General features: G+C 41.5%; 1 protein-coding gene across 1 annotated transcript in view; it reads right to left on the bottom strand.

The window, feature by feature from the left end:
• Nucleotides 1-13,575, bottom strand: part of LOC137416807 (synapse differentiation-inducing gene protein 1-like) — a 44,821-nt gene that overhangs the window by 30,164 nt on the left and 1,082 nt on the right. The window lies entirely within an intron of this gene.

Raw genomic sequence — 13,575 nt, 5'->3', positions numbered from 1 at the left:
TATAATGTTAAATCACGATTGTATTGAGATATTATCAAACCAGCGAACAATCATCATCTGCTCACTTCCGGATTTGGGAGCAAGGTCAGTGTCGATCGCATTTTAAAATCATAATTGTGTTGAGAAATTTCTGAAACCTACTACCTACCTTACAGCACCCGCTGGGACCCCTGAAACGTTCCACAAAAGGTTATTATATTTCCTTATTTTCACAGAAGGTTATATAGTAAAATATGCAACTGTATAAGTTACTAAATGATGTCCCCCTGTCATGTGACCAGATCCTCAACTCTGATTGGTGTACGTTTGTTGGGGACATACATACAGACAGACAAACGCTGTTTTCGGCGGCATTGCCCTCTGGGCTACGCTGTGGAAAAGGACATGGGCGGGGACTGTAAGCAGCAAATTTGATTGGTCAAGATGATATAAAATGGCATAATATTTTGTCCAATTACTGCTAAATGAAAGGTTTTTGAGAGTGCTAGAAAGGCGATTGTGTTCAAGTATATAATTGTGTTCAAGCATATAATAAAATGAAAATAAAATACAGGTTTTAAAGGTTGTACAATATTCTTTTCGGAATTTTACTGCTGTTAATACAGAGTCTTTTACACCACTTTATTTAACACGGAACATTGGTTATTTGTGCCTGTTGTTTGTGTCCTTTATGACATCGCTAAATACAGTACGTTTTCTGTCTGGAATGATTTTTAATTTGGTTTGACTGCGAGACAGGCAGACAGAGTAAAAAATATTATCTCACTCCCGTGCGCACATGCAAGCTTGGGACGAATTCAGAGCCAAAGTACTGTTAAACTACAGGTTTGTTTTCCGATTCACATTCCGATTTGTGTTCAAAATATAACATTCAACTATAAATTAGTTATTCTTCAATCATAAACCGATAAACCAATTACTTAACTCCATTTTTCAGTTTCTGCACGTGGGTTAATTTACAGATTTCGCTGAAAGCAAAGGCAGGTTAAAAGTACTCGGCCAGCAGAACTGAACCGAACTTGGACAGTTCCATCACAAACCGAGTCACTGAAAACACACACAGACACAGCGCATGCAAAAAAAGCCTCGTTAGAATTCATGTCATTTCAAAAGTTTTTATTGCTCATTTATATGAACCGTCCCTACGATACCGATTATATACATGAAACAACTTCAACAAAATCCTTCTCATTCCGTCCCATCAATTTTTCGAGATTACACTTTTTCCTTATTTTTGTTGTTCCTTCAACCATTTTCAAATTGTCTTCCAAATCAATCCAACTAAATTTTGATCTGCATCTGCACCAACACAGCTGTGCACATTTTAAACGTTATTCCCATCATCTTTGTCTAAAATGTAGTACAGATGAGTTCGCTTGTGTCACATTTTGTATTTACGTGTTCCATCGTTGCTTCTGCTCAAACCAAGTGTTTGCGAAAATAATTCCTCTCCTTCTCCAAAACTCTAGTTTCTCCCCAACCTTCTCTCCGATTGACCTGTATTTGACATGATTGGGCCGGTCGACAATTGCGTATCAGCTGTAGCATCACATTGAATGAAGGACAGAAACATGACTGTACGAATACAAAAGTGTGCAAGTCATCGATAAGCGGGATTCTTGTGAAACTGGGAGTTTTCTGAAAGGTACTGGGTGACTGGTAGATGCCATTAAGAAGCATAAAATATCGGGAGAACTATTGGGAGAACTTCTCCAACCAGGAGAGTTGGAGCCTGCAAATATTGATAGATTTATTGAAGTGTCCCACGGTGTCTTACTATGAAGACTATGCAAGTTATCGCCAAGATCCTGGTCAAAACTCAAATTTTTCTGCCACTGACAGAGGTCACTGCATCAGCAGCTAGGCCACAACCCATGGTGATGATGTAACCAGCAGCCAAACGCTGCATACTCTTTGAATGATCCCAAGAAGCAGCATCTATATAATAATAGCGTAAGGACTCGACTTTGTTATCCCTTTTACGCCGCACCCAGTGACCCGATGCCCATGGCACTAATGGATTTACGATCTACGAACCGCGCTCTTTGTTTATCACGTACAGCCATACTCGAAAAATCTGAATTAGCCGACGTTGGGGCCCAAAAGCATCCGATTAACTGCCGATACAACGCCATCTTACGACGCCATCGTATTGGCGTCTGCTGGGCGAAGGCGAAGCAAGCCGTCCGCTGATTGGACAGGCGAAGGCGAAAGCAAGCCGTCCACCGAGTGGACAATCCAGAGCATGCATTTGTGCCGGTGTCGGTGATCGTTGTTCATATACGCACTCTTCATTCTCATCTTTCTTCCTAACTCTTACTCGGACAAACAAATCCCCTATGCCATCCATAATGGTACACTCTATCCATACACCACATCCTCCCTTCCGTGGATGTTCCACGGGTTTCGGCTAGTTCTATATTAATGATCTTAAATGTATTTTTAATGTCTCTCATATTGACATTCATGGATTTTTTTAATCAATTTTATAAAACATCGCAATGTCTTTTAGGATTAGTAAATTGTGTTGATTTAACGATTTATCCTGTCTGATTAACTGTTTCATTCATTGGTCAATCAAATATGATGTCACGGATTGATTAGCAGACGTGTCACGTTTTCATAAAGACTAACCAGTTTTCATGTTGGAGCGCTTGAGCAGCAGATCAAATGTCAATGTTTAAGATACATGTTTATTTTTGGGATTTGTCTAAGTAGAATGTCATGCTTACTTACAAGCAGCTTTTTATAATCAAATCAAAGTGGCACGAATTGATCAGGAAAAATTGTTTTAATCACCGCTTGATATAACATGACATGGCTTATCACAAATTTCCTCAAAAATAGAAAGAAGAACCTCCTTGTATACTCACTGTAATCCAGTTGTATCCCTTTGTAAAATTCGCTGGTGTATTCTGCCACCCACTCATCCTACCCATCCCCTACCTTCCATGACAAGGAAGCATGGCCACCACCTCCCCCTCTTTTTTTTTACTGTTGCTGACCACCTCGTGCCCCTTTCCTCTCTGCCACTCATCTACAATGTCTTTGTCTCTCTGTACACCCCTTTGGTTAGACTATGGAGCACTAAAAATGATGCCAAGTGGAGGACAGGGAAACAGTGTACCAGATGTCACTCTGCCAAAATAAAAACATTTCATGCGAAGTTTGATTTGTTGTAGGAACTTGTAAAGAGTTTCTTTTGTTTTTGAACAGAATAGGGGTCTCAATAAAGGGCCAACTTGACAGTTGGGTTATGTGAATAAAGCATTTGTGAAAGTATCCTTTGTGGTGCACAATGTGGACATCTTATTTTTTGTATACAATGCTGAGGCTCGTGGAGGAGCGAGGACATAGAACAGACAACGATGGAACAAAATAAAGGGAAATTAGAAAGAGGAGCAGGGAAGTGGGGGACACCAGCAGCAGGGTTGAGGACCAAAATAGAGGGAAACTTGGAGAAATACAGTCACGTGAAAAAGTAAGTACACCCCATGTAAAGTTTTGTCTTTATCAACATATTTCAACATACAGCTATTTGATCTTCATTTCAACAATATTGATAGAGAAAGGTGATATAATATAACAAATATCATGAAACATTTACATTTTGTAGTCCATTGTATAATTTAAATAAACATAAATGCAAATTTCGCATGTGGAAAAAGTAAGTACACGCCTACGTTTATCACTACTTCAAATACCTAAAATTAGAATCAGGTGCACCAGCTCAGGTGCAAATGATTAGAACATCGTTAGAGAGGATCTTGGAGGAACCTCTTATTTAAACCTCAGACATTTAGTTTGGTTTGCTCTTTGTTGTTGAAGTGTGCGGCGTCACCATGCCTCGATCAAAAGAGCTCTCTGAGGCCTTCAGAAAGAAGGTTATAGATGCCTACGAGTCTGGGAAGGGATTTAAAAAGATCTCCAAACAATTTGAAATCAATCATTCGACTGTCCGGAAGATCATCTACAAGTGGAGAAGATTCCAAACAACTGCCAACTTGTTCAGGCCAGGCCACCCCAGCAAGTTCAGCCCGAGCGCAGACCGCAAGATGCTGAAAGAAGTCTCTAAGAACCCCAGAATGTCATCACGGGACCTACAGGTAGCTCTTGCCACTGTTGATGTCAAAGTGCACAAGTCTACCATGAGAAAGAGGCTGCACAAATTTGATCTACATGGGAGGTGTGCCAGGAGGAAACCTTTGCTGTCCAGAAAGAACATCAGGGCAAGACTAAAGTTTGCCAATGAACACCTCGGCAAAGACCAGCACTTCTGGAACAATGTGCTCTGGACAGATGAGCCAAAGGTAGAGCTATTTGGCCACAGTACCAGAAGACATGTTTGGCAAAAACCAAAGACAGCATTTGACCACAAGAACCTGATACCAACTGTAAAGCATGGTGGTGGAAACATTATGGTTTGGGGCAGCTTTGCTGCATCAGGGCCTGGGCAGCTCACCATCATAGAATCCACTATGAATTCTTCATTGTAGCAGAGGGTGCTTGAGGATAATGTGAGGCCATCTATCGGGAAGTTGAAGCTCAACCGAAGGTGGACCTTGCAACATGACAATGACCCTATACATACCAGTAAATCCACCAAGGAATGGCTGAAAATAAAGAAATGGAGGGTTCTGGAATGGCCAAGTCAAAGCCCAGATCTAAATCCCATCGAGATGTTGTGGGGGGATTTGAAACGAGCTGTGCATGCAAGAAACCCCTCAAACATCGCACAGCTGAAAGAATTCTGCATGGAGGAGTGGGCAAAAAAATTTCCCAGTCGATGTCAGAGACTGGTAGACAGTTATAAGAAACGCCTACTTGAGGTTGTTTCTGCCAAAGGGGGCAATACCACCTATTGGAGCCAAGGGTGTACTTACTTTTTCCACATGCAAAATTTGCATTTATGTTTATTTAAATTATACAATGGACTACAAAATGTAAATGTTTCATGATATTTGTTGTATTATATCACCTTTATCTATCAATATTGTTGAAATGAAGATCAAATAGCTGTATATTGAAATATGTTGAAAAAGTCAAAACTTTACATGGGGTGTACTTACTTTTTCACATGACTAAGTGATGTGGGGAAGAATGAGGGCTAGGGTTGGATGCACGGGGTGGATAAGATGGATACAGACGCAAATTCTCAGGACAGCCTTGGAGTTGGCCTTGGATGCTATAGGCAGAGAGTTTGGAGAGTAAGGCAGGATGCCAGACTGTATTGAATGCTCGAGATATGTCGAGAGAGATGGTCCTGATCTCATTTCTGACATTGAGGGCCTCCATCCATTCTTGAGAGAGCAGAAGCAGCATGTTCAGGGTAGAATTATCTAGTCTGAATTGGACTCGATGATCTGAGATTAGGCCGTTGGAAACAAGGAATGACTTGATGTCAACAGCGATGATGGATTACATGACCTTGCTGATGATTGGGAGTAAGCTGATAATTCTGTCGTTAAGGGAATCAGTTTTTGTACCGTTTATGTAATGCAGTGATGTTGACTGATTTCCAAGCAGATGAAAGATGACCTAGGCAAAATGACAAGGTCAAAAGGGCAGAGAAAGGAAGTGCAAAAGCAGCAGAGCACCGTTTTTAGGGCACGTGAGTCGATACCATCCGATCCAGTTGCAGAATCAGTTGAGTGTTGCCAGAAACTTGTCACCTTCACAGGTGCAAACAACACAGAATTCAAGAGCAGCTGGTTGTGACTGAGTAGTGTGGGTACAGAGAGCGAGGAATCAGGGACACATGATCTGGGTAGCAAATGCAGAATGAGTCATTCGGCCTTCTCACACCTGATGCAACTTTTGTATTTTAAGACAGGGCTTCCCTCCACATATATTTTGTACAAATCAAATGGCAAGACAGATTTAACCAAATGGACTCTTCCAATACATTCCAAAAATGTGGTCCACCCAATCTCGTGGATGCCACCACAAATCCCATAAATAAACTAGAACGCCACTCAGTAGAGCGCATACTCCCGCCATGGGTCAAGTTGGAATAGTACGATTTCACAAAAGTTTGAGGGAGTAGTTCAGTGACAACACAAGACAAGACAGACACTGCACAGATATATATTTAGAATATATAGAAGATAATGTAAAAAAAAAAAAAAAAAAGCAATTTCACTTACATTTTCGGATTCAGCGTTCAATTCTATATCAGTGAGTGTATTTTGAGGCATGTGTGACTTCAAATAAAATTGTAAGCCAGGAAAACGTTCGTTTCATTCCTTAGGGATACAACATGTAAAACTGGCCCAAACGCCAAAACAAAACTCGCTCATTTTAAGTCGTACAAGCTAATGCGACCACTCATTCTTCTGGGAAGAATCCCGTGCACATGCTTGTCACACTTATAACTCACCTAAGTCTTTATAAGTTCATCAAATACTGACACCGCGATTGGCATTCGCTGAGGTAAATGTTGATCTCTTCTGAGGTAAAAAAAAAAAAAAAAAAAACAGTTTTAAAGCATTATACGTATCAAACGATACATTTTATGAAACGGGGAGACCGAATACACACTTTGGTGGATAGGAGATGGTGGTGAATAGCTGTTTTAAAGACCTGAAGGAAGGAGTGGGATTGAATTTTATTTGGTTTACAATTACTTGGAATAAATTCATTATTTGTTGAATTTTACTTTCCTTGTCCTGGTTCGTTTCTTTGTTTTGTGGGTTCGGATTAACCTTGTGTCGGCCATCCGTCCCAGGTAAGACTTCGAACCTTCACGCAAGCACCAGAAATAATCCCGCCAAGTTCGAAATACGCCTCAGAGTTAAAGCTCGTTTCGGTCATTCGTCATCTTGGGGTGTTAGCCCCGTGGACACGACAATACTAATACCAAGTTTGGGCAAAATCCCATCACTGGTTCACAAGTTATCGCGGTAACAGGATTTTTACCTAACATGACCTCTGACCTTTGACCTCAAAATCGAATCAGTTAATCTTTACATTATTATACAAACCTGCACCAAGTTTGACGAAGATCCCTTCAGCCGTTCTCAAGTTATCGCGGTAATGAAAACCTATCACAGATGGATGGACGGACAACCTGAAAACATAATGCCTCCGCCGACTAAAATGAAGAACAGTCTAGGCTCTAGACTCTAGAAGGATAAAATGAATCTTTAATGTGATACACATCATCAATGCGTACGCTTCAGCTGTTGATTCGTTTTGATTAAAAATAAATAATTAAATGTTCATATGATGGGATAAGAACTCTGGATCTCTCGTGTACTACGAAATGGTTAGATTACGTCACAACACACAGTGTGCTCTCTTCCTTCAATGCGAGATAGTTCACGATCACGATGAAGGACCAAACCAACAAAATATATTACCAACAACACGGCTGGAGGCCTACACGTAATCACTGACTGAGAATGCTCTAGCAGTTATTGGAGTTACAAAACCAAATTTTAATAGTTTAACTTTTTCTTACCTTCTTTCAGCATGCAGATCATGGTCCTTTAAATCTGTCTTTTTGAAGAAAAAAAACAAACTGTGAATACTTTTGAATTTCGCCATTTTGGACAAACTACATTGTTCCGCATCCACCTTTGTTGTTGTTGTTGTGTTCTTGTTGTTGAAGTTGTTTAATCGGAAATTTTAAATGACAATAACAGAAACTAAACCGAAAATACTGCACCTAATTGATATCCATCTTTTTTAACAATATTATTAACTACCAGATCCGGATTATTGACATAATTCCCACTTATCATTTCCCACATTATTGACATAATTGACATTATTGACATAATTCCCACATTCCCACTTATCATTGCAACAATAAACTCCTCCCTGTCTACAGGCATCGTCCCACCTTCCCTCAAAATTGCTGCTGTTACCCCCATTCTAAAAAAACCTGGTCTAAACCCTGACACCCTAAACAACTTCAGACCCATCTCCAACCTACCCTTTCTGTCAAAAGTTTTGGAACGCGCTGTAGCCACTCAACTCAAACATCATCTCTCTGCCAATAACCTGTATGAAACATTCCAATCCGGATTCCGCTCCAACCACAGTACTGAAACTGCTCTCCTCAAAATCACCAACGACCTTCTCCTCTCCTCTGACGCTGGCAACCTCAACATTCTCGTCCTCCTCGACCTCAGCGCCGCCTTTGACACCATCGATCACACCATCCTCCTCACCCGACTTGAATCCACTTTAACGTTACCGGCACTGCCCTCTCTTGGATTAAATCATACCTCTCTGACAGACGCCAGTTCATCTCCATCAATAACTGCAAATCCCCCACTGCTCCCCTCCCCCAAGGTGTCCCCCAAGGTTCAGTTCTTGGCCCCCTCCTCTTCATCCTTTACCTGTCCCCCCTCGGTCACTTAATCCGCCGTCATGGTCTCCAATTCCACTGCTTCGCCGATGACATCCAGCTTTTCATCTCCACCAAGTCCGTCTCCACCGACACCCACTCTATCCTGACAAACTGCATCACTGAAATAAAATCCTGGCTTCAAATCAACTTCCTCAAGCTTAACTGTGATAAATCTGAAATAATTATCATTGGCCCAAAAACGCTCACAAAATCCACCCATAACTTTGCCCTCAACATCGTCGGTATCCCAGTATCCACCTCCCCTCACATCCGGAATCTTGGCGTCATCTTTGACCAAACCCTTTCCTTCGACAAATACACTAAACAGATCACAAAGTCAGCCTTCTTTCACCTGAAAAACATTGCCCGTCTCCGCTCATCCCTCTCCTCCACGGCTGCAGAAACCCTCATCCACGCCTTCATCACCTCCCGTCTGGACTACTGCAATAGCCTCCTCTATGGTTCACCCTCAAAAATCACCAATAAACTCCAATACATTCAGAACTCCGCTGCCCGTCTACTCACCCATTCCCGGACCCGTGACCACATCACCCCCGTCCTTTACAAGCTTCACTGGCTCCCCATCCCCCAGAGAATCCAGTACAAAATCCTCCTCTTGACATACAAAGCCCTCCATAACCTGGCCCCATCCTACCTGGCTGACCTCCTCTCCAGACACACTCCCACCCGCAACCTCCGCTCTGCTGGTACCAACCTCCTGACCCCCTCCATCCGGACCAAATTCAGATCCTGGGGGGACAGGGCCTTCTCCATCGCTGCTCCCACCCTCTGGAACTCACTACCTCACACCATCAGAGACTCCTCCTCACTCACCACATTCAAAACATCACTAAAGACCCACCTGTTCAACACTGCATTCAACATTCAACCCACAGCATTTAACCCCTGACTATCTCTTCTACTTCTCCCTCCTTTTGCTTTAAATATTTCCCTATTGATTCTTGTCTTTTTGCAATTGTTGTTTTCATGTATTGTTATGCATTATGTTTTCCACTCTGTCAAAGCGCCTTTGGGCTTCTGGAAAAGCGCGATACAAAATAAATGAATTATTATTATTATTATTATTATTATAATGTGTTGGTACACTTCAACAAGACCAAAAGTCTTAACAGCGGCTTAGCCGGGCTTGTAAAATATTATAAACCACAAACACATATTATTAGCTTTTCAAACAGTCGTTAATGCTGCTTATAACATTAAACAAAGAAATTTGGAGGAATCTCGATATCCATGAGGTAAGTTTTACTTAGAACTGAGGGAAGATCTACGGTAATCGATATACCCCACAGGGTTTGGAGGTGTTCTCATTTACCAAGCAGCTAGCTAGTGCTTGCCAAGCCAGCCGTTCCTTAAAGATTTTGAATGGAGTGCTTGCTCGAATGCTTTAACCACTTGGCGATCTCTTCACAAGAAACTTGGTAAATTAACACAATCCAATGTTCTTGAGACCAGACCATAGATCGTCTGTAATCTATATATCCCAAAGATAGATGACCTTTCCTGCCACTCCCGTAGTGTGCGGGTGTAGGCCTATTTGCAAATTAAAATGTCAGTCGGTGGAGTCAGCCGTCGTAATGACATCATAGACGTAATGACGTAACGGATATAAAACTGCCACTACTTTAATATGTTTACGCAGTTTAATGTCTCAATGTACTCTGAAATTAAGCATAGAACAAATAAACAATTGGAGATAAAAAAGAAATCATAGAATCATTTTGTTTAACAAAATTTAATTTAAATTTTTGACTCAGCAAATGAAAGTAGCCACCTTTTGCAGATATAACCGCCGAACACACTCGTGGCATTCTTTCTGCAGTGGAAATCAAATATTGTTCGGGAAGTTCTTCCCAACACTGTTGCAGAAGTTCCCACAAATGTGTTGCACTTGTAGGTTGCTTTACTTTCACCCTTCTGTCCAGTTCATCCCAAACCAGCTCGATGGGGTTTAAGTCTGGAGACTGTGCTGGCCATTCCATGATTTGAAGCCTACCGTCTTGTTCTTTTCCTCGAAGGTAGTTTTGACATAGCCTGAAGGTGTGTTTAGGGTCATTATCTTGCTGTAGGATGAACCCCTGACCAACTAGGCGTATACCAGAGGGTATTGCATGGCGCTGCAAAATGCTGTGGTAGCCTTTTTGGTTCAGGGTGCCAGTCACTCTGTGCAAGTCTCCAACTCTGGATCCAGCAAAAGAATCCCAGCCCATCACGCTTCCTCCTCCATGTTTGACAGTTGGTGTCACACACTGAGGAAGCATCCTTTCGCCTACTCGACAGCGTACAAAAACCCTGCATGATGAACCAAAAATTTCAAATTTTGATTCATCGGTCCATAAGACCAGTCTTCAGTAGTCCACTGGCGGTGCTTCATGGCCCAGGCAAGCCTCTTTTTCTTATTTTGCCATCTTAGCAATGGCTTTCTTACTGCCACTCGACATGTGAAACCTGCAGCTCGAAGTCTTCTCTTCACAGTTGAAACTGAGACTTGCTTACTTCGACCAGTGTTAAGCTGTTGGCCTGTGAGCCGCCTATCACGCAAGCTGTTAACTCTCAGAACCTTGTCTTCTGATTCTGTTGTGGCTTTGGGTCTGCCAGATCTCTTCCTGTCAGAGTTTCCTCCAGTTTCCAATATACTACTTCCTGCAGTGCAATATTGTCCAAATAATGCTCCAGAGGGTGTGATATCAGTCTGTTCCAATACTGTTTTTATACAGACAGGGGCTTTGTAATCAAGTAATCAACAGAGGTTGGGAGACCTGTAGGAATTGTTTGCATCAACTTTCAAGGCTTAATTTACTTACATTTCTGCAGAACAGCTGTAAGTTGTTAACCCATTACTTGTTCCCTGAAGAAGACCTTTTTTTTTTTACAATATAACTGTGCAATTTACATTATTTTCCCGTTTTTGCAAACCTAAACTTTTTTTTTTTTACCTCGAGCAGTTTACTGCTTACCCTTGTACCATTTCAGGTTATTCACTGGACATTAAACTGCGTACATTTCAATTAAAACTGGAAAAATTGAGGTGTTCTAAAACTTTTGACCGGTCGTGTAAAAGATGATATATTTTAACTTCCATTACGTTTGCAGTCACTACGAATGGATTAGCGTAATGATTAGATTTGCTAAAATATTAATGTTACGTTATCATTATTTCGAAAATGATATTACTATCAAAAAACCGAGGTGAATTTCTTACTTCCTCGGTTATTAATATTCGTGCCGAACACCGATCATCATTGATCATGAACCATACACCGCTTCAATCCATTAACATTCCATTTACGACATTGGGATTAAAGTATTATGGTTATATTTACTATATTATTATTATTACTACGAAAACGATACGACTGAAACGATACACTACTGTATTTAGAAACCTGGGCTTAATTTGTCCGAAGCTGTCCGAAGGTGAAGCATAACGCCTAAGGCCTATACGTACAGTACGTATTGTTGAAAGAGATGTAACGCCCGATGTTCTCGATATTTCAAGGTCATTTTAACAATCGGTTTGTTTGTGTTTCACACTGAATGAAAAACGTAAAGGTAGAGCATGGGGATTGTGATATATGACAGGTTCAATGATTAGTTCGGCTTGAACGGCACATAAATCAACATGGCGGTGTGTGGAGTCAGCCGCTGCACGGCCGTAATGACATCAGACGTAATGACATCAGACGTAATCACATCAGACGTAATCACATCACCCTGTCATGTGACGAGATTCTCAGTTCTGATTGGTATACGTTTGAGGGGACATGCATGCATACACACACACACACACACACACACACACACACACACACACACACACACACACACACACACACACACACACACACACACAACACTGTTCTCGACGGCTCTGCCCGATGGGCTCCTTTCCGTTTCCTCTACATAACTGTGATGGCTAATTTATGGAGCAAGAACAAAAAAGGATTCCTGGAAGATCCTGCCCTCCATACACGTTGGCATTTGCAGTGCGACACATGTGCCCATTATACACTTTTTTTTTTAAATCGTAATTATTTTTTTTTCTATCACAAACCTTCTCAGAAGTTCCCTGAATCTACGGTAGTTGGATTTATTGAAATCCGTTCATCCTTTCTCAAGTTATAACGCAACAAACAAATAGACAGACAGACACGGCTCCTTTTTAATACATAGATAACACTAATATATCTCCCTATCTATATAATAATAGCGTAAGGACTCGACTTTGTTATCCCTTTTACGCCGCACCCAGTGACCCGATGCCCAAGGCACTAATGGATTTACGATCTACGAACCGCGCTCTTTGTTTATCACGTACAGCCATACTCGAAAAATCTGAATTAGCCGACGATGGGGCCCAAAAGCATCCGATTAACTGCCGATACGACGCCATCGTATTGGCGTCTGCTGGGCGAAGGCGAAGCAAGCCGTCCGCTGATTGGACAGGCGAAGGCGAAAGCAAGCCGTCCACTGAGTGGACAATCCAGAGCATGCATTTGTGCCGGTGTCGGCGATCGCTGTTCATATACGCACTCTTCATTCTCATCTTTCTTCCTAACTCTTACTCGGACAAGCAAATCCCCTATGCCATCCATAATGGTACACTCTATCCATACACCACATCCTCCCTTCCGTGGATGTTCCACGGGTTTCGGCTAGTTAAACAGTGTTTCTGATTATACACCGCCTTTTAAAGCATCACAAACAGGTCGCTCTACTTGCAATACAGGTGAGAAAAGAATACGAACGAAAAAGCAGCTGATTATTCCAATATATTCACACGATTTTTAAAGGGTTAAACTATTTAATAAGTTTAAATTTTTTCTCTCAAAATCTGTCGGTCAAAACACAATACCATCTATTTATTACGTACGCAAAAAAGGTAGAATTTCCCTCTTGGCCTGTGCAATGTATTCGTCATATGTGAGGGGTGGCAGACTGATGCGGCATGGTGTTTCACGGAGAGGAAGACGCACATGACCTCAAGTGCATATCTATCTATAACATAAGATTGGTATTGCCACCAGCGAAGCGATGGGTCATATATACACAAAGAATTAAGTTAAGCACCCCTACACAACGAATTAAGGTAAGCACCCCCTAATATATATTCTTTGTGTATATGTATACATTGGCATATATTCTAAGGTATGTGAGATCAAATAATGATTGGTATGACATTAGCAATTATCCATTGA

This window comes from Myxine glutinosa, chromosome 11, assembly GCF_964187855.1.
Source record: "Myxine glutinosa chromosome 11, kmMyxGlut1.1, whole genome shotgun sequence".
Taxonomy (NCBI): domain Eukaryota; kingdom Metazoa; phylum Chordata; class Myxini; order Myxiniformes; family Myxinidae; genus Myxine; species Myxine glutinosa.
The sequence above is the reverse complement of the archived record's forward strand: the minus strand, read 5'-3'. Positions and strand labels throughout refer to the sequence as shown.